This window comes from Odocoileus virginianus, chromosome 24, assembly GCF_023699985.2.
Source record: "Odocoileus virginianus isolate 20LAN1187 ecotype Illinois chromosome 24, Ovbor_1.2, whole genome shotgun sequence".
In the NCBI taxonomy this organism is placed as follows: domain Eukaryota; kingdom Metazoa; phylum Chordata; class Mammalia; order Artiodactyla; family Cervidae; genus Odocoileus; species Odocoileus virginianus.
In genome coordinates this window covers 22,392,998-22,418,347 of record NC_069697.1, presented here as the reverse complement: position 1 = coordinate 22,418,347, position 25,350 = coordinate 22,392,998, and the positions used below count along the sequence as shown (strand labels likewise).

Sequence of the window (25,350 nt, the reverse complement as noted above, 5' to 3'; positions counted from 1 at the left end):
GCAATGAAGTCAGTTTCATAAAGCTAAACTTAGTCATTGTCATTCTGGTAGCATGTTCTTTTGTGATACTAAAGTATCCTTTTCCAAAAGAGATGGTGCTTTTAAGAAGTCCCAAAATTGGTAAAATAGAGTATTGGCAGCTCCATATTGTTCCTTCCCTTTTAATTATGTAGGATGATCGTGTGGGGGAGACAGTTGCACCTGCCTTGGAATCCGAAAGTCTGGGCACTACCCAAATTAGAGGACCGCTGTAGTCCCTTCCAGTGTGGAGAGTGGATTTAACAGTTGCAGGGAGAATCTTGTGTGCCCTCTGTGTGAACAACCATTGAGTGTGTGTGTGTCGCGCTCACTGTGGACCCTTGCTCCCCATCCTCTCTGTTAAAAGGATTTGTCCGTTTTCCATTCATTTCAAGCAAGGATTCCAAGTAACATATTTATAATGAAAGAGGATGTGTAAGTAAGTTATAGAAATGATGAATGGTGTGTGAGGGGTGTAATGGGAGAGAGAGATGGTCGGAGGTGGGGTGGGTGTCCCTGCAGCATCCTCTTCTGTTGGAGAGGACAGGGTGGAATGGGGCGAACCTGAGCTGGCAGGATAGATGTCCTGTTCCCTGAGGAGGGGTGGTGGGAGTCGGGCATGGAAGAGAACAGAGACTGGCAGGGAGAGGGAGGCGGTCTCCTGTGGCCCGTGCCACAGGAGGCTCTGTTACCCAGAGAGCAGCCTGGGGAAAGGTTGTCCTGTTGTGGAGCTGTTGTGACTGCTGCCTTTTCCTGCCGCCTGTGGCTGTGCGGAATTCGCTTTGCTTACAGAACCTGAACACTGAGGCTAAGATACTGATATTCCTGTTAGAAATTCAGAAGATATATTAAGACTGGAGAGATTATAGCCTTACTAATTGAGTCCATTTTGATGACCCCCTGATTAAAAACATCCAAAGAACCAGATCCTTAAAATGATTTAAACTGGGTGTAGCCCATGGCCAGTGTTTTGGCTTTGCATGTGAAGCTGCTGACCTTGGTGACATTCTTACTGTGGTTGCTATCATCTCTCACCACCTGAGCTGGTTATATCCATGGTGTATATGTGTGTTTGTATGTGTGTGAAGAGTGTGCTCACCCATATCCAAGTCAGTGGCTGTTTAGATCTGAGCCATGTAATCAAAGGTTCACACTTTCAACTTGGCAAATACTCAGTGGATATTTACGGCACCCCGTCAAACATCATGGTGGCGGGGGATGCTCTGTGAGTGCTAAGTGTCCATGTCTGCTGGTTTATACCACTCATGTTTGCAACAGTATCGTGTAATTTAGGAGGAAGGAAGTACTGCTAGAAACAGACCAACACAGTTCTCCAAGACCACAGAACAAGAAACATTTACTTCTTGGGGGATAAATTAAACAAGGCTTTACTGACATTTGATACAGACCTCAAGAAGATGGCGTGGGGTGGAGAGGCAAAGGTGAAGATATGCCATCCTGTGGTAAGAAAAGAATGAATGACGGCACAAAGGAGAACATTTTGTTTGGGGAATGGTGCCTTGTGAAGTAAACTCCCAGATTATCACACAGCACATGGGTAGTGGTAGTAAGGGCTGTTTTTACGCCTTCTGTTCAGACAGTGCCAAACAGTTGTGGCAATAGATGGTGCTGATGGAAGCGTGGGAATGCCACAGGGCAATGGGAAAAAGTCAAGGGGTGATGCAGATTGACATCTGATAGAATATAGACCTAACTTATAGTCAACAGTTGTTGTTTCATTACTAAGTTGTGTCTGATTCTTTGCAACCCCATGAACTGTAGCCCTCCAGGCTCCTCTGTTAATAGGATTTTCCAGGCAAGAGTACTGGAGTGAGTTGTCCTTTCGTTCGTCAGCTTATGGTCATCAGTTAATAGATGTTTTTGTGAAGACGGGTCCAGTAGACATATACTTTGCTTTACATATTGATATTTGGGAGGGATGCACTTAGGAACATGTGGACTATTCGACAGATGACCAAATGAATAATGTTACATCCAGCAGAGTATGATTTTCTTTATACTTAAAGCATGGTCAATGGAACTGTATTTTTCTTTGGAAAAGTCAGAATTCTTTTAACATAGCTTGCTTAAAGAGAGCTTCCTACTTTAAAGTATGCTGTCCATCACAATAGGTGATTTTTTTTTTCCCCCAGAATAATCCAAATGTTACACTTCTGAATTGGAAACCACTTGAAGCCAATGAGTAGAACTTCAGACCTGCTGCTTGCTGTTGAGTCTGCGTTAAACTGAGTGGTCCTTCTAAATGTTTGCCAGCAGGTGGTGACAGTGCAGTCCGTGCAGTTAGTTTCCTTTTATTTATTTATTACTTAGGAAACACATACTGCCTGTTGATTACAGGAAAAATTAGAAAGCGCCTTGGAGAAGGGTGGGCAGGAGTCTCAGGGTCCCACCATTCGTAGGCAGTAACTGCTGAAGTTCCGGCGTATGACAGCCTTGGTTGCACAGTGACCAAAGTCGGTTCAGTAGTTCACAATTAACAACGTCATGCTTGATAAAGGTGTCAGTAGCCTCTAATGACTACAGATCCCTGGAGGCGAGGACCATGGCGAGGACTATGGCAAAGGCCATTGCCACAGCCTCCCGAAGAGGTAGAAGGGTAAATCAAAAGCCGTTCTCTGAACCAAATCCTGTTACAGGGACTAATGTGCACCACCAGATGGGCACACAGCCCATGCTGGGAACTGCCGGGGAGCCCCCGGCTCCTGGTCCTCTCGGCAGTAAGTGGAGCACCTTGAATGGAAGCACATGGGGCGGGCAGTTGTAGCGCCGCAGCCGTGGGGTTCAGCCAGCCTCACAGGCTGCTCACACCACAGAACCCACCTTCACACGAGCTGGAGGGACAGAGGCAGCTGCGCTCGTCTGATTCTCATACCCAGACCGTGGCGGAGTTGCCCGAGTAACATTTCAGGCTGAGCCATGTATTTTCAACACCTGTCTTTTTATCAGTAAAAATCATTTCCAATATCCATTGTGGCTATTGACAAACCCTCTGATATTGATCAGAGAATAAAGGTAATTGAAGCCTTATAATAGACACCACTAGGGTGTCAACATGTGATTTGTAGTTCTGGTCGTTCTTTAGTCACTAGGTCATGTCCGACTCTTTGCGACCCCATGGACTGTAGCCTGCTGGGATCCTCTGTCCATGGGATTTCCCAGGCAAGAATACTGGAGTGGATTGCTATTTCCTTCTCCAGGGGATCTTCCTGACCCAGGATCAAACCCGTGTCTCCTGCATAGGCAGGCAGATTCTTTACCACTAAGCCATCTGGGAAACCCCAGCAAATAATTAAGTCTTTAAGATGCTAAATAACTGCTTACTTGTAGGACAGAAACTAAAACTCACACATCTATATATCACACTGCTTATGCTAGCGTATTTTGAAGAGAATTATACTTTTTCAATTTATAGGTCAGGATGTGTGTGTGTATAAATTGCTTAACACTTTTCAATTTATATTCTTTATATGTCTGTATTGCTTAACAAAAGTGAAATTTCATGCTATATATGGTGTTATAACCTGCTTCTGTCATTAATAGCATGTTATGAATGTACTTATGAATCAATATGCCTCTATATTATCAGTGCTAATGACGTGTGTAGTATTCCATTTTATAAGATAATTTACTCACAGCTCACTACTAATGGAAATTTGTGATTTTTACAGCTTTCTACTATTATAGGTTATCACTACAAAGATTATCTTTGTGCATCTTTCTTTGTATACTTGTTTATTTTATTAGAATATGTCCCTAGACATGAAATACCTGAATCATAGCGTATGCACATTAAAAGATGTTTTGAACAAAATTTCAAGTTATTCTTTGAAAGGAAGTACACTCTCACTGGGACCAGCTTTCTTTTTTAAATAATTGTATGTATGCGTGTATTTATTTTGGGCAGTGCTGGGTCTTTGTTCTGTGCGGGGTCTTCTCTAGTTGCGGAGATGGGGGCTGCACCCTACCCACAGCACTCCGGCTTCTCACTGAAGTAGCGTCTCTTGCTGCAGAGCACAGACTCTAGGGTACAGGCTCAATAGTTGGGGCGCGCACTCTCCGTTGCTCTGAGGCATGGGGGGGGTCTTGCCGAATCAGGGATCAAACCTGTGTATCCCGCATTGGCAGGCAGATTCTTTGCCACTGAGCCACCACGACAGCCTAGCACCAGCTTTCTTAAATACTCTCCCACCTTGGAAGAATGTTTTTAAAAAATTTGCCCTTCTGATAGGTTAAAAATGGTTACTTGTTAGTCTTGTTAGCAGTGTTGGACTTTAAAAAATGTTTGCTCTTTCATTTTTCCCTTTTATTATTGTTCCAAATATGGGCAGTGTAGGATGATTAACCCTCATATATTTACTCTCCCTATCAATTGCCAGATGCCTTAAAATTACTTATCTTTTGGATTGGGAAACATACAGTCAACTTAAAGCATTTTAAACCATCGCCTTTTTGTAACTGAAGCCCCTGTTTAAAAGTGGGGCAGGGTTTCAACTGTGCTAGTTGTGGTACTTCCCCCAGAATCCCTTGGACATTGTTTTAGACCGTCCTTTAGGAAGGGAGAAAGAGACCTTTTAGCTGCCAAGCTATTCACAAATGCTGGTGAGATGCTTATTAGGTCATCAGCATTGAACCTGCCAAAGTAATATTCATATAACACAATGTGAAATGAGAGCTTAGGGTTATGTGAAATGAGAGCTTAGGGTTATTGAATTAATTTGATGGATGTGGACAGCCCAAGAGACCATTTAACCACCAGAGGGATACTTTCTCAGCAGAATTCACTAGTTTTCTTGTCTCCAGTTGATTAAATTAACCAGAAAATGGCTATAGCTTCAGTTCGTTTGCTGATGTGTTTTAAGGAAATGTGCTGCAAGGGAGTAATATTCCCCCACCTCTACTCCATCAGTGTTTTAGAATTCAACCTATGGATCCTGGACCAAGCTCACAGTTCTGAGAGGGCTGTTTCCATGTGGTTTAGACATAAAAAGACTAGCTTCCAAGCGTAGGTGACTCTTTACCCACGGCCATGAGGAACCTTCTCCCTCTATCTTCACCTGTTGCCTGATGCTCATAGTTGCTTTAAAAAACATTGGATCTCTAAATTAAGGATTTGTATTTAGTGAAAGCATTACTTGCTCAGTTGTGTTTGACTCTTTGCAACACCATGGACTGTAGCCCGCCATAGTCCTTTGTCCATGGAATTCTCCAGGCAAGAATACTGGAGTGGGTTGCCATTTCCTTCTTGGGATCTTCCTGACCCAGGGATTGAACTTGGGTCTCCTGCATTGCAGGCAGATTCTTTACCATCTGAGCCACCAGGGAAGTTAGGACCTAAAATTTAAATATGTTGAAAGGTAAGAATGACTATAAGTTCACACTGAAGTATAAACCACTTACCTTAGATCTTCCTGAGAGAAGGATTGGGCTCCCAAAAGGGAATGAGGTAAGTGAGTCTCCACCAGGGAGAAAGAGAAAGGAGAGGCTGGGGTTTGGTCTGAAACTCATCTTGGACGAACTACAGGATTGCTTTCAAAGCCCTTTTTATGTATCACTGGTATTTGTAATGGAATAATTTGTGAGTAAATTGGCATTTTAATTTAAATTGTTCTGTTGCTTAAAACAACCTTCTGTCTCCCTCTGCTTTCCGTCTTACCAAATAAAGTTATAGTAGGAATTTAGTGAGAATTCAGTTTTTAATCTGTTTAGTAGGTACCCTCGGTCCTTCTGTTCTTGTGCTGTTTACTCGTTCCACACTCTCTGTCCTCTGTTCTCCAAGGAAAACCCCTCATTTCTGTCTCTTCTTCTGTGAAGTCTTCCCTAGATCCCATCACCTGCACTCAGGTGTCTCCTGTATTCAAATAGCAATCATCTATTTCTGAATGCATGCATGTGTGCTCAGTTGCTAGGTCGTGTCTGACTCTTTGAGGCCCCATGGACTATCGGAGCCCATGAGGCTCCTCTGTCCATGGGATTCTCCAGGCAGAAATACTGGAATGGATTGCCATGCCCTCCTCCAGGAAATCTTCCCAGTCCAGGGATTGAACTTGCATCTCCTGCATTGGCAGACAGATTCTTTACCACTGAGCTGCCAGGGAAGCCTGTTTCTGAATACACACTCTCTAAAATCTCCGCTTTTTTTATACTAATAACGGTCCAGTTAATAAACTTTTTAAAAACTTTTTTAAATACTAAAGAAAAACACTGTCATAAAAATGTAAATATAGAGAAAGTGAGAGAATGAAATTCCCTCTCCTCACCCCTCTCCCTCCCCTACCAGCTCTCATAGGCCTAATATGGCTGGTTGTATATCTTGTCTGACTTTTCCTATTCATATACAAATGAAGTATATATAAAATTATTTATACAAAAATAAGATCACGCTATTCTATAACTTGCCTTTTAAAACAATATGCTATTTGTAAGTTGTATATTTTCATGGTTATATTCTGGTGTACCTCCTACTTTATTTAAACAATCCCTTCTTGTTTATTTAAACAATCCAGTGTCCCTACTGGACACTTAAGTTATTTCCAGTATCATCATCTTGTATACAGTGATGCAGTAAACATCTTTTAACACAGAACTTTGTGTATGTTTCCTGTCATTCATCTCAGTAGAAGAGGAACATCTGAGTGGAGGAGTCTACCCATTTTATTTAAAAAAAAATATTTATTTTGTTTGGCTGTGCCAGGTCTTAGCTGTGGCAGGTGGGATCTTCAATCTGTCTTGTGGCATGTGGGATCGAGTTCCCTGACCAGGGGTTGAACCCAGGCCCCCTGCATGGGGAACAGAGAGTCTTAGCCACTGGACCACCAGGGAAGTTCCTGACATTTTAAATACTGACAGATATTCCCAGATTGCTCTCTAAAAGGGCTGTACTTACACCAGTTTACACTCTCATTGGCAAACTATCACTCAGTTCTTGTCTCACCTTAGGTGAGAAATGGTACCTTAGGTACCATTTTCTTGGGGAAGCCTAACTTGTCACTTGTACCTCCAGCTGTTGTGGGGTGCTGTCCTTTCTTCTCATGGGTACCATCAAAGTTCTGGTTCTTTCCTGAATTTTGGCATTCACCCCTGTATTTGAATGTTAGATAATCAGTCATACCATTCCATCATTGAGCTCTTTATTTTTCTTGTGAAGTTTTTATTTCCCCTAATTTCTAAAGTCACCCATGTGCACTATATAAAATCTCAACATTATGGAAATATATTAAGGAAATACAAAAAGATCTTTGTTTTAGATAGTCCATTTATAAACCTGTGTTTCTCATTAGCACTGACAGCATGTACAGTACTAACTGATTTCATGCAACTATCTCACCTGCAAGCCTGATTTCTTTGAGAGGAAGGGGCCATATCTTTTCATTTTTGTGCCCGAGCACTTAATATGGTACATAGTGCATCTCAGTAAATGTTTGTCACCTGAAAGGACTGGTTGAGTGGAGGGTGTGAGATAAGCCTCAGAAAACATGCCAAGTTACTTAGGTGTGTGTTTTTTTGCTTCAGTTCAGTTCGATTGCTCAGTTGTATCCGACTCTGTGTGACCCCATGGACTGCAGCACACCAGGCCTCCCTGTCCATCGCCAACTCCCGGAGTTTACTCAAACTTATGTCTGTTGAGTGAGTGATGCCATCCAACCATCTCATCCTCTGTCATTTCCTTCTCCTCCTGCCTTCAGTCTTTTCCAGCGTCAGAGTCTTTTCAGATGAGTCAGTTCTTTGCATCAGGTGGCCAAAGTATGGGAGTTTCAGCTTCAGTATCAGTCCTTCCAGTGAATGTTCAGGACTGATTTCCTTTAGGATGGACTGGTTTTTCTGCTTAGCCTTCTTTAAAAAGGATGGCTTTGAATGTATTCCTCCCATAGTACTAGGCCCTTAACAGAATCTCTAATTCTGATGAAACTCACCCTTTTCTAGAAGATTTTATTTCATAGCCCTCAGGACCTATTGAGTTCTTTAACAAAGCAAATGCAGTGGCCTGGGAAGCAGTTATTAGTGGAGGGAGATTGGGTTACCAGTGTGATTTGTTGTTATGTGTGTTTATTAGCCACTGGCTCTGTGCTTGTGGAGTCAGTATTCCCTATACTCTGCTGAGTCAGGCAATCTGGTGAAATAAGAAGTGAGGCCAGGCCTGTTCAAGTTCCAGAATCTAATTGCAACCACAATAATAGCTACCATATATTGAATGTTTTCCGTGTTATTTCATCCTCCTAAAAACCCTACGAGGAAAGTATTGTTTCCTCCAGGTTCCAGATGATATTCAGCCTCGGGGATGTAAACTTTCCAAGGTCACACAGCTCTTAAGTGGCAGTGTGTGATTCTGAATCCGAGTCTTTTTGTTAATAAACCATCTTTACTCCTTTTTTTTTTTTTTTTAATTCTCTTTCCTTGTCCCCAGGTGCCCAAAATGATCTTTCTGCTGTGAAATAGGAAAAGCAAATCATTTTGATAGAAAAGCTTGGAGTCTCTTTATTCATTGAAAATACTCTTTGAATCCTTGAGAAGACACCTCATCTTTAACTTTGCTTTTTTTATACTCCTCTTCTAAAATCATGGACCCTTGGAGATGAAAGGAATCAAGTCCTCAGCTCACACACTTTTGGGAGAGGAGCAGGCAATGGCTGACTTGTTAACCATCCATACCATCATGGTAGAAAATCTTCTGAACTTTGCTGTGTGCATGAAAAGCCTGGTGTTGCTTTGGATTTATCTGGGTGCAGAGGTAGAGTTTTACAGAATTAATCATCAGAGGTAAACTCTAAACTAGGGCTGGAACATAAGGATAGACTTGTCCATGGACCCTATGAGGACACGCAAATTGCCTCAAAACCACGTTCCTTCAAAGAGTCTAAATGAGATCTTGCAGATGTCTTTTTGATTGTATCCATCCCATCCCAAATTGTCCAACATTTCTCTGATTTTTACTGATGTGTAGAAAAGAAGATCTATATCCATAATCAGTTATCTGAAATTTTAAAGGAAATTCTTTGCTTATTACCTCTTATATTGCATCAGAACTCCAGTGGGGCTGGGGTTGCACTCTGCGATCAGACATGTTGATATATCTGTGGTATGACTTACAGCTAGAAGGGAAGACTATAAATATGTGTCACTTGGGGTCAGATTTTTGTTACCAAGTGATTGATTTACACACACTTAGAAAAAAAGCTTTCATATTTCAGAATTTTCTGGGTCCCAGAATAAAGGGTAAAAATGCGTGGGCCTATAATTTCCTTCCTCTTTGCTCTAATAGAAGTTGAACTTACAGGGCACCAACATAATGTCTGATAGAGGATATTGCTGTTCAGTTTTTGGTCGCCAAGTTGTATCCGACTCTTCGTGACTCCATGGACTGCAGCACGCCAGGCTTCCCTGTCCCTCATTGTGTACTGGAGGAGGGAATGGCAAGACACTCCAGTAGTCTTGCCACAAGAACCCCAGGCCCTTTGTTAAAAGCAAAACAAACTGTTTCAAGGCAGCGTCTGCCTTTCTGACATTTAGGGGGCTGCTTGGCACCTTTCTTGTGTGTGTGTCTGATTCCTTTCTTTGTGTTTGTGCTTAGTCCCACACTTGACAGGTCTCAGGGGTGGGGAATTCCCTCAGGCTGCTCCCCCTGACCCCCACTTCAACCAGTTCCTCAGCCACGTTCCCTTTCTGTCTCCCGAAGGAACAAGGACCATCACACCTCACACCACTCAGCAGGCTGCTTTTCTCGAAGCCACATACTCTCTAAGCCTTTGTTCCTTGATTCTGGGAGCCTTCACCATGGCAACCGTTTTGGCTCATCTCAGTCCATTCCCAGGTGGTCTCTGAGGCTTTGCCCACGCGGTGCCACGCTGAAAAAATGCAGCCTGGCCCACGAGATTGCTTTCATGTTTTAATTGCTTATTTTGGCTTGTGGCACAGGCCCAGGGATTTTTCTGCAGAGGGATGGGTTTCACCATGCCTGGTGGCCAGGCTGCTGTCTCTCACCCTTCTCGGTGTGAGCCACACGCACTTCTTACACCCATGGTGACACCTCGCAGTTTCCAAAGCCTTTCTGAGATTAGGAGAGGCCAAAGCCAGATGGTTCGACAAACTCTTGTTTCTGCTCCCGCTCTGGTTCCTTGTGGCCGCTTACATTCTGTTTAGCAAATGCTTTTCCAGTTTGTGGGCTCCATCAAGCCGTGAGTGTCTTCAGAAACTATTTATACCCTGAAGTGTCTGTCTGTTGCTGCTAGTGGCTGGAGGTGACAGCTGGTACCATCAGCTTCTCCCAGCACCTGATTTATCAGAGTGCAGTATTCATGCCAGTTGGCTCTTGGGCCAAGAGTCTTCAGTCATCCAGTGACTTAAATTGCCAAGGCAACAATGTCTGGTGAGACCTCAGGATTTACAACCTGTTCCCAAGGCTCTCGAATTCTTGCTGACACAGTTTTTATTCTCATAACCACCCAGAACTGCGAGGGGTGTAAATCTTTGAACTTTTCTGCAGAATTCATTTTTCTGCCTTGAACAAGTGCTCAGCCCACAGAATATGGGCTTTAGGGAACACATGAACTTCTGGAAATTGTGGGCACTGTTTTCTGGGGACATGAGTGTGGCCATTTGTTGAAGAGAGGCGTACATGAGTTCTTAGCATCCTATTCTAAAACAGTGTATCCTCTGGAAAGTGATTTAGTCTTCTGAGCCTCTGAAAAATGAGAATAGTAAGAGGTCTTACCCCATTCATTTGCATGAGGAGACAGTGATAAGATGTATATAAACTGCCTGGTACGGTGCCCATAAGCATTCAGTAAGTGCTGTCGCTGTTGTTTAGTCCCTGAGTCATGTCCAACTCTTTTGCAACTCATGGACTGTAGCCCACCAGACTCCTCTGTGCGTGGGATTTCCCAGGCAAGAATGGGTTGTCATTTCCTCCTCAGGGTATCTTCCCGACCCAGGGATTGAATCTAAGTCTCCTGCATTGCCAGGTGGATTCTTTACTGCTGAGCCACCAGGGGAGCCCTTCAGTAAATGTTGGCTGTCACTATTCATCTGTGATCCTCAAAAAGTTGAAATTATGTGGCTGCTTTTTATCTCTTGGAATTAAGTACAGATGTATAATCAGTAATGATTATCAACATTTTTATAGCCCTTTATGCTGTACCAAGAATCTTTGCAATACTGCCTCATATGATTTTCACAACATCCTTGTGAATGGTGGGAGAGACTGCATAATTATCCCCTCCCACAGATGAGGAAACTGAGGCTCAAGGGAGACCAGACCACTTGGCTAATTGGGCTCAGAAAAATGACTTCTGCTCGGTTCTGTGATCAAACAGACTATTAGACAAATGGTTACAATACAGTGTGATGAGTACCTTGACCCTTGAAGTCCAGAAAGTTAAGGTCATCACGAGGGTCAGGGAAGGCTCCTGGAATAAGTGACTTTTAATCTGAGCCCTTACACAGAGGTAGGAATAGGCCAGGTGGAGAGTGGACTGCAGAGTGTTGCCTCTAGAGGCGGAAGCACAAGCTAGTTCCTGGAGGCAGGGGTACCTCTGGGGTTGGGCGCTTTGTGGCAGAACGGGATGGAGATGAGGCAAAAGAGCTGTTTTTGCGCCCCCCGCTTCTTGTGGCTCAACTGGTGAAGAATCTGCCTGCAATGCGGGAGACCTGGGTTTGATCCCTGGGTTGGGAAGATCCCCTGGAGAAGGGAATAGCTACCCACTCCAACATGCTGGCCTGGAGAACTCCATGGACTGTATAGTCCATGGGGTGGCAAAGACTTGGACACAACTGAGCGACTTTCACTTCACTTCACTTCTAAAAGATGAATGACTGAAGAAAGAGGAAAGGAATAGAGCAGAGAATTACATTTGGATTTATAGGCATACCTACAAACCATGCAGCTATGTAAAATAATTCTGAGGAAGACAGACAATGTGGGGATGTGTTTGGTATAATAAGTGAGGAGGAGCATGTATGAAACTACCCATATGCTGTGATTTTAGTGGTGTAGAAGTGACTCTACCAAGGACCAAGACTTAGAAGTTAAGTTGAAGAAAAGAGAGTAACTCTTATGTGGAATTGATATTTTGGGTTTTTTGTGTTTTCTTTGGCCATGCCATGCAGTGTGTGGTATCCCAGTTCCCCAACCAGCGACCAAACCCCCTGGACCATCAGGGAAGTCCCAAGATGGTATATTTTTGAAACTCACTGTGTTATTTTTTAGGTTTTATTTTACTTATTGCTCCCAGTACTTGGCCTGGGTGATCCTGGCTCCAGCATTCATTCCACTGGGCCTCTAGCCTTTTTAGTTTTGATTGATGGATTCATTCGTTCATTTTGTGCTTTTGTGTGCTTGAGCAAGCCCCAGTTATGTCTGTGTGTCCGTCCCTGAATGGGTCAGTATTCAGAGAGCTCAGCCCCTGGGCCCCAGAGCCCCCTTTCTCTGTGTCTAGACAAGATCACTTGCTCTCACTTGCTCTCATGACACCTGTAATTAACACTCCCCTTTTCTTTCTGTGGGGAAGAAGAAAAGGCAGCGCCAGTCAGTGAACCAGGTGGGCCTTTCCACTGTCCAGGTGGAATGAAGCAGGGAGACTAAGTGACTAGAGAGCTGACAATTGAAATGACCGGGTATCAGGCAGAGATGTCCATTTGACCCAGCGTGTTACTGTTTGGAGTCTGGTGCTTTTGGAACATTGCCTGGTTCCTTCTGAGTTTTTCACAGGGAGCAAAGGCGTTTGCTGAGTGTGGTTTTAAGCAGTTAGTTGGAAGGTTTCCCCCTCGTGCAGGTCAGTGAGAAAAAAATCAGCGTGAATCTGTGAGAGTGTACATCCCCAAGCAGCCTTTACCCGCTGGTACTCTATACATTCTGTGCGTTTCTGAGGTTCTGTGCCTTCCAAAGGCAGCTTCAGGGCCCAGGGACAGTTAAAAATGGTGTTTAAGACTTCATACATGGTGTCTGCTTTAAAGTGTTCCCAACACACATAGAGTGTGGGGGGGAATATGAAATAAGGGAGAGGGGCACATGGGTTCTTTCTGTTCCCTTCACCTTGTTTATGCTTTTGTTTGTTTGTTTGCTTAGTTAGCTGCAGTGGGTCTTTGTCGTGGCCTGCAGGCTTTCTCCAGTTGCAGCTCACAGGGCTTCTCTCTCGCTGTGGCACGCAGGTTCCCCTTGTGGAGCATGGACTCTAGAGCGCGCAGGCTTCAGTAGTTGCATTGTGCAGGCTTAGGTGCCCTATGACATGTGGGGTCTTTGCTCCCTGACCAGGGATTGAACACCCATGCTCTGCACTGGAAGGCAGGTTCTTAACCACTGGACCATCAGGGAAAGTCCCTTGTTGTTGTTGTTGTTGTTGTTTTTCAAAAAAATAAATTTAAGTAGCACTTAAAAGGCTGGTCACAAAATACTTAACCGGAAACAAATGTGAAAAGCCCTAGTGACAGTGCGCCCTCTGATGCCCCTGGGGACAGCCAACTGCAGATGCCATGGCCCCCCTTGGACCCAGAGTGAATGGGGGCTGATGACGCAGGGGCAGCAGAAGTGCCCAGAGGTGGCAGCTGTCCACGGGCATGGACCTCATTAGAATATGTAACACAGAAAGGATGATTATGTGCGTGTTAGAAAACCGGAAAGAAATAGTCCAAAATTCTGCTCCTGCATGATTCATTTTATTGTTTTATATTTTCAGTGTAATACAGAATTAAAAGAAGTCTCTTTAAGTCTCTGTCATCCCTTAAGAGCCCTGAAGCTCTGATGATGGGATTACATGAAAGTGAAACTTGAGTAAGTGATGAGGAGCTGGCGCCAAGTCCCACATCCAGTTAGAGGCGGAGCTTGGCCAAGTGCCAGGTGTGGCGTGTACTTGGCCTTACACTAAAAATAACAAAACAAAAGCATCGTTTTAGTTCTGGACCCTTTTCACAATGAGCGTGGTCTTTTCTAACCAGCCACATCCCAGGTTCCTCATCTCCCTTCTGTATTGTGCGCGGCGTTCCCTGATGGACAGTTGTCTTCCCACATTCAAGTTGTTGACCTAAGGAATAGGTCACCTAAGGAGCAGATATTCCTTGCATGGTCATCGGTGAGTCACTTGTCAATCAGTATTGAACATATATGTATTGTCAGACACTGTGTTAGGCACCAGGAATGTAATGGTGAAAAAGACACAGTCCTTGACTGGAAAAGTTTACACAGTCTGCAGAGGCAAAGAAATAAATAAATAAACAAGCGCTTAAAACACAGGGGGACCCTGCCTTGATGAGCACAGGCTTGGGAACAGGCCGTGGGGGGAGGGGGAGCACTGACCTGACTTTGGGGATGTGGATTGGGGGGATGGGGGTGGTGTTCCAAGGGAAGTTTTCATCAGGAAGTTGTTCCAAGCAAGCATCTGAAAAAGCTATTAACTAGGAAGAGGAGTGCAAAAAGGTGAGGGGAAAGCTTCCAGGCAGAGGAAATAATTACAACCTTTCCCAGAGCAGGTCTGAGGGCTGCAGGATATTAATATTGGACTTACTCTTACCACTTGTATTTGCAAAGAATGTGTAACTTAGTTTTCTAGAGTGAACTCAGGCTTCATTTGAGCTCCTTGAGTAGCAGAGGAAAACCAAATCTTATTCTAACCCGATAGCCTCGTCTCATCCAACGACTAAAATTGACTGTCTAGGTAATTTGGTTTTGTCTGGAGGTGTCTGTCTTTCAGAGCCCTATCCCCATTCCACCCCCTCCTTAAAATGGTCCCTGAGAAGAGCAGGAAGTGTAGTTTGTATGGCTGGTAGTGGCCAGTGGTCGGAATGAGCGGACCACATGCTGAGTCTGAGTCCTTGTGTGTGCCCAGCCGGACTGTTCCCTGGAGGGTAGTGGCTGAAATGCCTCTGGTTCCACCTGACTTCTCAAGGTGGCTTGTTGGCAGCAACCAGTGGGGGCTGTGGGCCTGGTCATTCACCACTAGCTTCCACATCCCTGCCCACTGCCAGTCCATCAGCCCGCAAATCCAAAGATGGAGAAAAGCATAATGATAGATTTTAACATTACTCCTATTTATTGTCTTTGTACACCCAGCGTTTGGCTAAGTTTCTGGCTGTGGAAGTTTGGTGCCTCGACTAATATATATCGGCTCCCTGTCCTCTTCCTTCTGGTACAGTTTCTGCTCTGCTCCCTTGAAGAGAGGACAGGCAGGAAGAAGATCCTAATGGACTCAAAGTGGCATTTGGGAGGTAAGACCTTTGGTACTCAAACAGTATGGGATTTTAAGAATAAAGTGGAAGAAACCTGTCCAAGTCCTCTAAGCTTATTGAAACTCTATGAATTGTCAGTAAAGGCCAACAATAAAGTTGTTATTACCATTGGTATTTGTAAAGTGCATTGCAGTAATTTCCACAGAAGAGTGCCTGACTCATTGTAAGCACTCAGTGAATTGTTGCTGCTATTACAGTTCTCATTTTATTTCATCTCTGCACTGTCCCTCCTTGGTAGATGAAGGTATGATCCCTTTTCACAGATGAGGAAACTGAGGCTCAGATACATTGACTTGCCCTAGAGCACTGTGTCCTAAGTGGGAGGCAGCTTGTGAAACTAGGTCTTCCTGCTTAAGCTCCTCCTTCAGTCTCCTTGGTTCCTCCTCCATATCTGTCTCCCAGCCACTCTGGTTCACTTACAGAGTCTTAAGGTGAGACAGGATTTCCATCTTTCAACAAGCCCAAAGGGAAATTCTTAAATTCTAAAGCATAATCTTCCTTAAGGCTTAAGCACAATGGAGCCATGTGGGATCAAACTAATTAGCTTTTGATTTTATCCTTCAGGTAAATTTAGAGGCAAATAAAAAGTACGAGCATCTTTAAAGGATTGTCTTCAGATTTTAATGTTAGATCCTATGTATGCACACACAAACATCTGATAAATTATTTTAGTTGGTATTGATGAGAATAGAATGAATGAGCCTCATTATCTTTAGGCTCACTAAGAGCTTTCCACATTGATTTAGAAGATAATGAATGCACAGTTTGAACCATTTCTAATTCCAGCAAACAAACTTAAAGAAACCCTGCATCATTTCAGTTCAGTTCAATTCAGTCGCTCAGTTGTGTCCAACTCTTTGTGATCCCATGGACTGTAGCACGCCAGGCTTCCCTGTCCATCACCAACTCCTGGAGCTTGCTCAAACTCATGTCCATTGAGTCAGTGATACCATCCAACCATCTTATTCTCTGTCTTCTCTTCCTGCCTTCAATCTTTCCCAGCATCAGGCTCTTTTCCAGTGAGTTCTTTGGCAGTCTACAAATAGGTAGACTTGTAGCTCAGTTGGTAAAGAATCTGCCTGCAATGCAGGAGACCCAGGTTCAATTCCTGTGTCTGGAAGATCCCCTGGAGAAGGAAATGGCAACCACTCCAGTATTCTTGCCTGGAGAACCCCACAGACAGAGGAGGCTGGCAGGCTACAGTTCATGGGGTTGCAAACAGCCAGACATGACTTACTGACTAAACCACCACCAAATAGTTCATTAGTGTTGACCATGACTGTGCAGAAAACAAAATCAAGTGAACCTTTTGACCTAAATATGGAAAGCAAGACCTTTCTCCGGATGTTCAGTAGAAAGACAACCAGCTCAGGAGCCAGGGACTCTGGCAGGAGGAGGGTTAATCATTTAGCACTTTTCTGCTATGGCTCTACTGTGTTGCCTACTCAGGTGGACTCCAAACAAGTGTGCCTATGAATAATTCATGCTGGCAATGGCTTTGACCTCTCTCAGCAAGTCTCCCTCCTGAGCAGGGAGCATCCGACCATGGAAAGACACACCCCGGCCTAAGGTTAAATCCTTGTTGTCCCTGCCCTACTAAATTGGCCATTTCCTGTTCTGATTGCTAATCTTTAGTGAAGTGCCCAAACCACCCACCTTTGGGCCCAGCAAAGGGAAACCAGTTGATATGTGGGGTGTGCATTGGGGTAATGGCTCTCCAGTAGTCCAGATTTTGAAGGGGCCTCCATGGAGTGTGTGAGACGGTCAGCTGAGCCTGGCAGTTTGGGGAACATGGGCCACTTATGACCCCATAAAGCTGAGGCTTGGGTGAATCATTTAACTTTCCTGAGCCCCAGCTTCATCAGCCTCCAAAGCCAGACCTATAGGCCTACCCTGCCCACCTTGGGAGGAGGAAGTGGTAACACTTGGTAAATGTTTACAGTTTAAAGCACTATTAAATGTAAGTTGTTTTTAAAAGGTCAAATACTATTTACCGAGTTCCTTCGAGGAATAAAATTGATGGAGACAGGAAGTGGTGTGGTGGTTACAGGTGGGTGAGAGGAGGTGGGAGTGGGACTTGTGTTTAATGGGTACAGAGGTCCAGTTTGGGAAGATGAAAAGTTCTGGGAATTGATAGTGGTGACGTTTGCACAACAATATAAGTGCACTTCATGCCACTGAACAGGACACTCAAAGGGTTAATTTTATACTCTATACATTTTACCACACTAAAAAAAAAAAAGAAAACTTAAATTGTTTTAATGTTCCTACACCCACATTCATCCAAGCCAGCCTCGAGGAGCAGCCTCCCTGCTACCAGACCCCAGTCTCCCTTCTGACTTCCATGCTGCCCCCCTCCTCCAGTGCACTGGTTGAGTAGAGGTTACTGGAGATGCTCAGGTCTGTCCTCAACCCCCACTTGTGCCAGGCTCCGCGCCAGGCCCAGGACGGACGGAGATTAAAGGATGAGTGCCTCCCTTCTGGAGAGGGATGCAGACTGCAAACAAGCCAGCTTCCGAGACAGCGGGGGAAGGGCTGAGATGGGCTGGCCAGGCTGCTGAGGGAGGGCAGGAAGGCTTCACAGGGTCCTGAAGGATGTGCCAGCACCAGAGTTAAGCAGACCAGGAGACTGGCAGGGGCATGGCCATCCCCTGCATTTGCCCTAACGCTCCATTTATTTCCTGCTTCTCTGCATTTGCTGGTGCTTCTCCTTCAGCTAGAGCGCACTCTTTCCCTTCTTTCCCCCTGAAAAGCCTCCTCATGCTTCAAGTGCCAGCCCAGATGCCACCTCCCTTCTGGAAGCATTCCCTAAACCCAGCCCCAGTTCATCTCCCCTCTTCTGGAACTTCCCAAGGCGGCCTCTTCCGACTCCATCAAGTGTGTATTTCACTCCGTCAGGCAATACAGCCGTTTGTATTTCTGCGTCTCTCGTTGGATGTAGACTGGGATTATTCCAAGTAAGAGAAACCAGCTGGAACTCACCTGAGCACAACACTCATTGATCAGAACTCGGACCGGGGCGCTGTGTTCCTGCTTTCCTCCGGCTCAGCCGGCTTCACAGTCCCTGCGGTGGGGCGATGGCATTCCAGGCCTCCAGGGCTGGTTTCTGCACTGCTTGGGGCAACGGTCATCTCTTGACCGGGTAGCTGTGGTGGGGCAGCAGGATCGCACATAGACTGGGCGTGGGTCAAAGGCCGTGTGTGCTGTGGAGGAGCAGCCTTGAGCTGTTGGTGTGAGCCGCACTTTCTGTAGTGGTGGACCCTGCAGGCCACTCAGGCCTTCCAGCTCCTCCCTGGGCTTCCCACCTTGCTTCCCTGCTCCCTGCCCCGCCTCCTCTGTGGTTCCCTTCCTACCCTGCTGGGCATTTCTTCCTTCTCTTATTTGTAGATGCTGTGGCTTTCATCCATTCCTGTTGTTAGTGGTTTTTTTTTCTCTGTGATTACACTGACACATCTTCCTATTTTACTCATTTTCTTTAGCTGATTCAGTTCATCTAAAGTTTGATTGCTATTTGTTTGCATCCACGTTTAGTTACTGTTCAGATCTGAGTGCCTGACCCATGTGTTCTACTGTCCAGTGGTTTATCTCCAGGAGATGTCCCACCATATGCACAAAAATGCAGATGCCTTCTACCTGTCACCCCTGGGTCACCCCCATTCACCTGCCGCCCCTGTGTTGTCTATGGCTGTGAGTGGTATCAACTATCCCCTGTCAAATCTGGGAGCCTCTGTGATGCTTTCCTGTCCTGCACCAAATGAATCTAAACTGACGTCAAACCCAGTCCCTTAATGCCTCTCTGATCTGTCGGTTGCCATGGCCTGCATCATTTCTTACTAATTTGTAAGTGGCCTCTTGTGCCACCTGCAATTCGTTTCCCTATCGTGCAGCCCATGTGATCTTGCTAAATAAAACATCTGAGGATGTCAGTTTCTTATTTAAAATCCTTCAGTGGCTCCTCGTTGCCACTGGAATGAAAGTCAGTCTTTCATGTGTGAGACACAGAACTCTCCCATACCTGCCTGCCCATGTATGAAACCTCAGCTCCTGGCGCTCTCCAGCCTTAGAATTTCTGAGTACACCGTGTTCTCTGGGACTCCCCCCATGCCTTCTTTTTAAAGAATGAATAGATAGATAATGTTTTATTATTTAGAAATGAAGTATTAACACAAGAGTGAGTAAGAAAGCATAGACTGCTTCTCGATTTAAAAGAGGGAAAGGTGAGGTCATTAGGTTCAAGTGAAATGCATCTACCCCTTCTGTGTGTATTTATACAGCTACCGTTGAGTCCAGGAGTAGTAATAATCTTATATCAAATATACCAGGCTCCTAGAAGCCTACTTCTACCAAAAAACAGAGAAAATGACCTGCAGGTTCTAACAGTAAAATGGACTTGCCCTGAAGTAAACCACATTTCTGCACCTCGTATTGAAATCTCTCATATGTAAAGTGGAAGCTGGAAGCTTAACTGTCTACACAGTTGCAGAGCACAGCCCCAAACCAACTTTTCTGTCTTTTATTAGGTTTTGCCCAGGTAACTCAAATGGGGCTTGCTCTGGGGCTGGAAAAGAACATGTTGGTGAGAAAGAAGACAGGGACACATGTTGAGTAAACAGCCAACAGCCTCTGCCACCATCCTGACTTGATGTTCCATGATGAACAGTATTTTATGCTGCTCTGTACCAGACTGGCTACTTCCTACTGTCTGCACTGAGTCACTGATTATAGAGAATTCTCTGTCTTGGTAGCTATAGTTACCCAGGGTTCAAACTTCTCAGTACAACTTCCTGTCTTAAGCTATTCTGTTAGCAATGTTCGGTTGCAAAGAACAGAAATATCAAAGAACAGTGGTTAAAACAAGTAAGAGTGTGGTTTTTTTTTTTTTAATCACATAATATAAAGTCTAGAGGTAGTCTGGTTGAATTCCTCATCAGAGCTACTTGGCATGTTGTCTTTCATCCTCATGGTGACAATGTGGTGGCTGCAGCTCCAGCATCACATCTACATCCAGATTAGGAGAAAGGTTCCTTTTGCCAACTATTTCCTTTTATTAGGAGCCAGAAACAGACTTGGACTTTATTCACCGGAACCATGACCTATGGCCATCTGTGACTTCAAGGGAGGCCAGAAAATAGTATATTTAGTAGGTCATGTTAGAGTAGTGACCAAAATTGGGGTCATGTTCACAAGAAAGAAAAGAGTAAGTACATTCACAGCTAACAGGATCTGTCATATACTCCATCAAATGTGTTTCTATTGCTATAGCTACACAATCATATTTACTCTAGCTGCAGGCACTTTAGTGTTGTTCTTTTATCTCTTGAAATGCAGGTGTCCGAATACTTTTGCAAAGTGCTTTCTGCAGAATGCAGTTTTACATTGGAGATAAACCTGGCTTTAAATGGACAAAAGATATTGGCTGAACTAAGTGTTTTCTGGAAACCATACTCTCAAATTGTATTAGTTTTTCCACTATTGAACTATTTAATTAGACATTCACAATATATATGCAAATCATGTTAATCTTCTGTTAATGGTAACAGTCAGTCTAGATGGTCTGTGCTTGACAGGGGAGCATTAGAATGACTCAGTGCATGAAACTCTACTGCTTGCATCAGTAATTCTTCACAAGCGTTTAGTTTTATAATCTAAATTTGTTGGAATTAAACTTGAACAGCCCATAAATACTATAATTAATTTTTGTTCCACTTCAGGTCCAATTACAAATTGATTTAAACCCACTGCTGATAATTCTCTCTGCTGCCCATATATTCCCTGGATTGTGACACTCACCCTGTTGTTGACTTTTCACTATAGTTGTATGACCTGGGAGAGCGTGCACCACATTATCTGCCTAGCAGAGTCCCTGGCCCTTAGTAGGTGCGTGGTAGCCTTGGTGGAAGAATATCATTGCCAAATGACTCGACAATAATCAGTTACATATCAGCAGCGAGAGGCAGTCCCCACTGGCCTACTAGTTCCTGTGTGCCAGCCAGTGTTGTATTTAAAAAGAAACCATAGGCTACAGGGTAGAATATGTCAGGCTGGGTTTGGATGTCTAGGCTGTCTCTGGTTGTTTACTATTTTCCTTTGAAACATGTGTGGGTCTCATTGTCCAGAAGAGAATGTCTTTGCAATGCCAGCTCCCAAGTTGCAGAGAACTGTCATTAATGGTCCTAATTTGAGTCAGAAGCCAACCCCTGCACCAGGCAGGCATCTGTGTCCAGGAGGTTGGGCCACTTGTAAACATTTAAGATGGGATAGGATCTTTGTGTAAACATTTAATTTGGGATAGAAGCAATGCCTATGAAAGAGGTTTGAGGCAGACAGCCCCAGGCAACTGACCCGGCCACCTGGGCGGATTTGCTCTTCAGTTACTTCACCCGCCCCTTGCTGTGTGCACACTCGAATTTTATTGACTCATTTACTCAGTGATGGCTGAGCACTACTATCTGCAGAGCGTGTGTCGGTGCTGTGGTCTGCTGCTTACCCTGTGTGCTCCATGTCTTCTCCGTGCCTCAGTTTCCTCCTCTGAAAAATAAAGCAGTGACTCTTTATAGGATTGTTTTGAGCACAAAATGACAGTTTATAGATGCAGCCTATATATTATTTATAACATGTTCATAGATATATGTAGAATATGTTGTGTTATATATAATTGTGTAGAAACTTGGAACAGCGCCTAGAAGATGAGTATTAATGAAATGTCAGCTGTCACGAGTCCACAGCCCCTTTCCCATGATTAAAATACCCAAAAACTTTTTTTTGTGGTTTTAAAAAAACTTTTATTCAATACTTATAGAAAAAAATTCAAGAACCTGCTGTGACCAGGTAGGTAATGACTTTCAGCAATTCAGGAAAGTTCTCAGCTATTATTTCTTTGAATGTCTCCTTACCCAAAAGCTCTTGACAACCAAAATTCCTTCATAACTGGGGCAGAAAAGTCTGACCTGCTGTGAACTCAGTGGCTTGCAAAGCCTGACCCGAAAGGAGTCAGGGTGAGAGTATTTTGAGGCTTTATTTAGTCACTCAGTGTGAATATTCACACATTTTGCTGCAGAAATATCAGTGCTGCAGAAATTACTGGGTGCTGCCCCAGCTCCACTAGCACTATTATATCATGCTATCATTTTCAAATGAAAAATTCTGAATCCCAAAGTGTATCTGGGCCCAAGATTTCTGACTAGGGATCGTGGCCCTCTCATCGTTTTCCGGCCTCTTCCCCAAGGACCACACTGTGCCTGCATGACTGGATCACAGTCTCTGCCCTGAAGGGCTCAGAGAGCTGAGCGGGTCCATGCCAGTAGCATGTGTCAGAGGCAGCCTGAGGCCCTGAGAGCCCTTGGAACAGCCCTTAGCTCATGTGGTATGGGGACAGTGGTTAAGGAAAGCATCTGAAACAGGTGCCATGGGTAAGACCGGAAGAACCCAACACCTCCTTGCATCAGGCCTGGTGTAAGAATCTGAGCTGCCCCAACCCGGAGGCCAAATAGCGAGGCGGTTGCAGAAGGCAACCTCAGCCAGTAAATAAAGATAGCAGAAGTGATGAGCGGTGTTCTGGGTGCCCTGGGAGCCTGTGAGAGGGAACCAACCTTGTCTCAGTGGTCAGAGGAGACATCCCTGCCCATGTTCCTTCCAGACTGAGACCAAGAGGGCTGAGCAAGAGTGGGGTAAAGGAGAAACCTGCAGATCCAGGGAACAGGGAGAGGAGAGTGGATGTCCAGGGTGAGGAAGTGGGAGAAAGCCTGTGGGTGGTGGGAGGGAAGGGGGGTCCCTGGGCTGAGCCAGAGGATGCCCAGAGTCTGGTGTCTCGGAAGACAGTCCTGGTTTATGACTGTTGTTCCAGCATTGTTATGAATAGCAGTGTCTTTCATTCTCCAAGGTGTCATTATTTGGAGCATTTAAGTATATGGTCTTCCCTACATAAAGGCCAACACAGAGAACTGAGAATTTATCCTCAGGGAAGTGGGAATCCACTGGAAGATTTTAAACAATGCACATTTTAGAAAAGTTATTTGGGCTTTTGCACAATAAAACACTCTTTTTTTTTTTTCCTTCCTCTGTTGATCAGTCTCTTGGTCCCAAGGGTTCCTGGAATAGATGCCAGACTTGGCAAGACAGCCCAGAGTGCTGAAGGCAGCCCGGCCTTTGATGCCATAGGAAGAAAGGACCTGTGTGGAATCATGGACTTGGAAACAGAGCCAGTCTGATGATCCTGTGGCGTGCCCACGTGCTCTTCCCTCAGCTGAACTCTCAGGAGTTCCTGTGTTGTCTGGACCACCCTCCGAAACAATTGTAGGGCTGTCCCTGAAAGTTTAGGAAGGGCGGTGGCCTTTTCTTTCCTTTCTCCCCACGTCTGGCCTGCGTGTGTTTGCCTGCCAGCCAGCCTGTGCTCAGGCGCCTGCCTTTCCCCCATCTGATTTTCTTTGCTGGCCAGAGCTTGCAGTTGGCAGACACTGACTGATCAGTCTTTTAGCCAAGAAAAGACAGAGGAGAATTCAGGAAACCCAAGATTCATGTTTTACTTTTGTGTAGGATGCTTTCAGCGCCTCTGAGAGACACAGACTCGCCCCTCTGGGAATTTCTTTACTCCTAGTTCTTACTTCTGTCACATTTTGAGCTCTCCTGTCTGCTGCTGGGTAGGTGGGAAGATAAAAGCTCCATGACAGCTGGTAATCCCCTTTGGGCTGCACAGCGGGATGTAGTTTAAGGCGATTTAGCAGTAAGCAGCAGATCAGTCCTCTGCGATTAGAAGGAATTGGAACAGTTCACAGCTGCAGGAAAGGCTCCCATGGGGATTGGTGTCCTCACCTTGATGGTGGCCGTGAGGATAGACACTTGGAGGAGGGAAGAGGTTAACAGGGCTACCCCCTGGGGCAGGCTGCCTGGGGCCCCACCGGCTGGGTGAATTTATCTCAGCTGCTAAACTGAGGAACAGTACCGTGGGAGTGGACGATTTGTCCCTCAAGGGTGGACGCACGTGAACACACACAACTCCCACATTCATGTGCACTTATTACACACACATACACACAGAGCATTAAAATACCAATTTAGTTACTCTCAAGTCAAATCCTTGCATTTTTTCCCCCCCAAAGGCCAGCTGAGCTACAAATTAAGAGCCTGTTTTATTCATTTTATCTCCCTGCCTCTGAGGCAAACTTCACAGGTGATGATGCTGTCATTTTAGACTGTCTCTACTACAGCCCCTCGGGGTACACTCTCCCCGTACCCCCCTTCAACCCGTAGTTAAGTTTTATAAACTTGGGATCCCTAGCCAAGCACTGGGAGCCTGAAGGCCCCAGGAATATTTGTGTGTGTGTATGTAAGGGAGATGTGCACATGTGTGTTTTTCTGGGCAAAGAATTCATAGGTTTCCTGAAATACTCAACAACCACCCCCCACCCCAAAAACAGAGGCATGTGGACATCCACAGTTGGCTACTAAATTGATACCCTTTAAAGTAATACTTTATCATTTTAAATAATCTTTAATACTTATGCAGCATACACTTAAAGGGATGGCGTGAGAAGTGGCATCAGCTTTTCCCGTCGTCTCCAAAATTGAACTCTGATCCCGACTTACATTTGCCACTCAGCATAAGAAAAGCCCTGCAGATATTCAGATCTGTCATTGCCCCCAATCCCACATCCCTTCTAGAATATCAAAATGGTTCTTAATAAGAGGAGAAATCATTGAATGAAAAGAGAAGTATTTCCATTAAGGAAGGCTGAGGTAGTTGCGAAAAACTTGAAGAAATGGTCTTCTAGAGTTGGAGTTACTGAACAAAGCCATATACTTGAAAGGTGTCTCCAGATGGTGTTATTCCTGAAGGCATAATGTAAATGCTTACCAGTTTTCCCAGCAGAGGAATAGCACTGCACTTTATTAGCCAAGAGGGAACACACTTTGCATTCTAGGATAAGATTCAGGCTGTTTCTAAGGCAGCCATGCACACCTCTAATCTGGCAAAGCCCAGCCAGCACAGTGTGTGGTGGCTGGTCCCCCTTCAGGGCGCCTCCTTTTGTCCTTGGAGGTCTGATGTGCCCATGGACTTGTGAGTCTGGCCTGGCGGGATTTGGGTGTTTAATGCAGTGTGATTCT

At 44.8% G+C, this 25,350-nt stretch overlaps 1 protein-coding gene across 8 annotated transcripts in view; it reads left to right on the top strand.

Annotated features, from left to right (window-relative positions):
• TMCC3 (transmembrane and coiled-coil domain family 3) overlaps positions 1–25,350 on the top strand; it is a 276,327-nt gene that overhangs the window by 98,194 nt on the left and 152,783 nt on the right. Inside the window, exon 4 of one of the 8 annotated variants that reach the window (XM_020877922.2) lies at positions 15,156–15,228. The exons of the other annotated variants lie outside the window; for them this stretch is intronic. The gene's annotated coding sequence lies outside the window, so the exon portion shown is untranslated. The remainder of the gene's footprint in view (positions 1–15,155; positions 15,229–25,350) is intronic. 8 annotated transcript variants of the gene reach the window in all.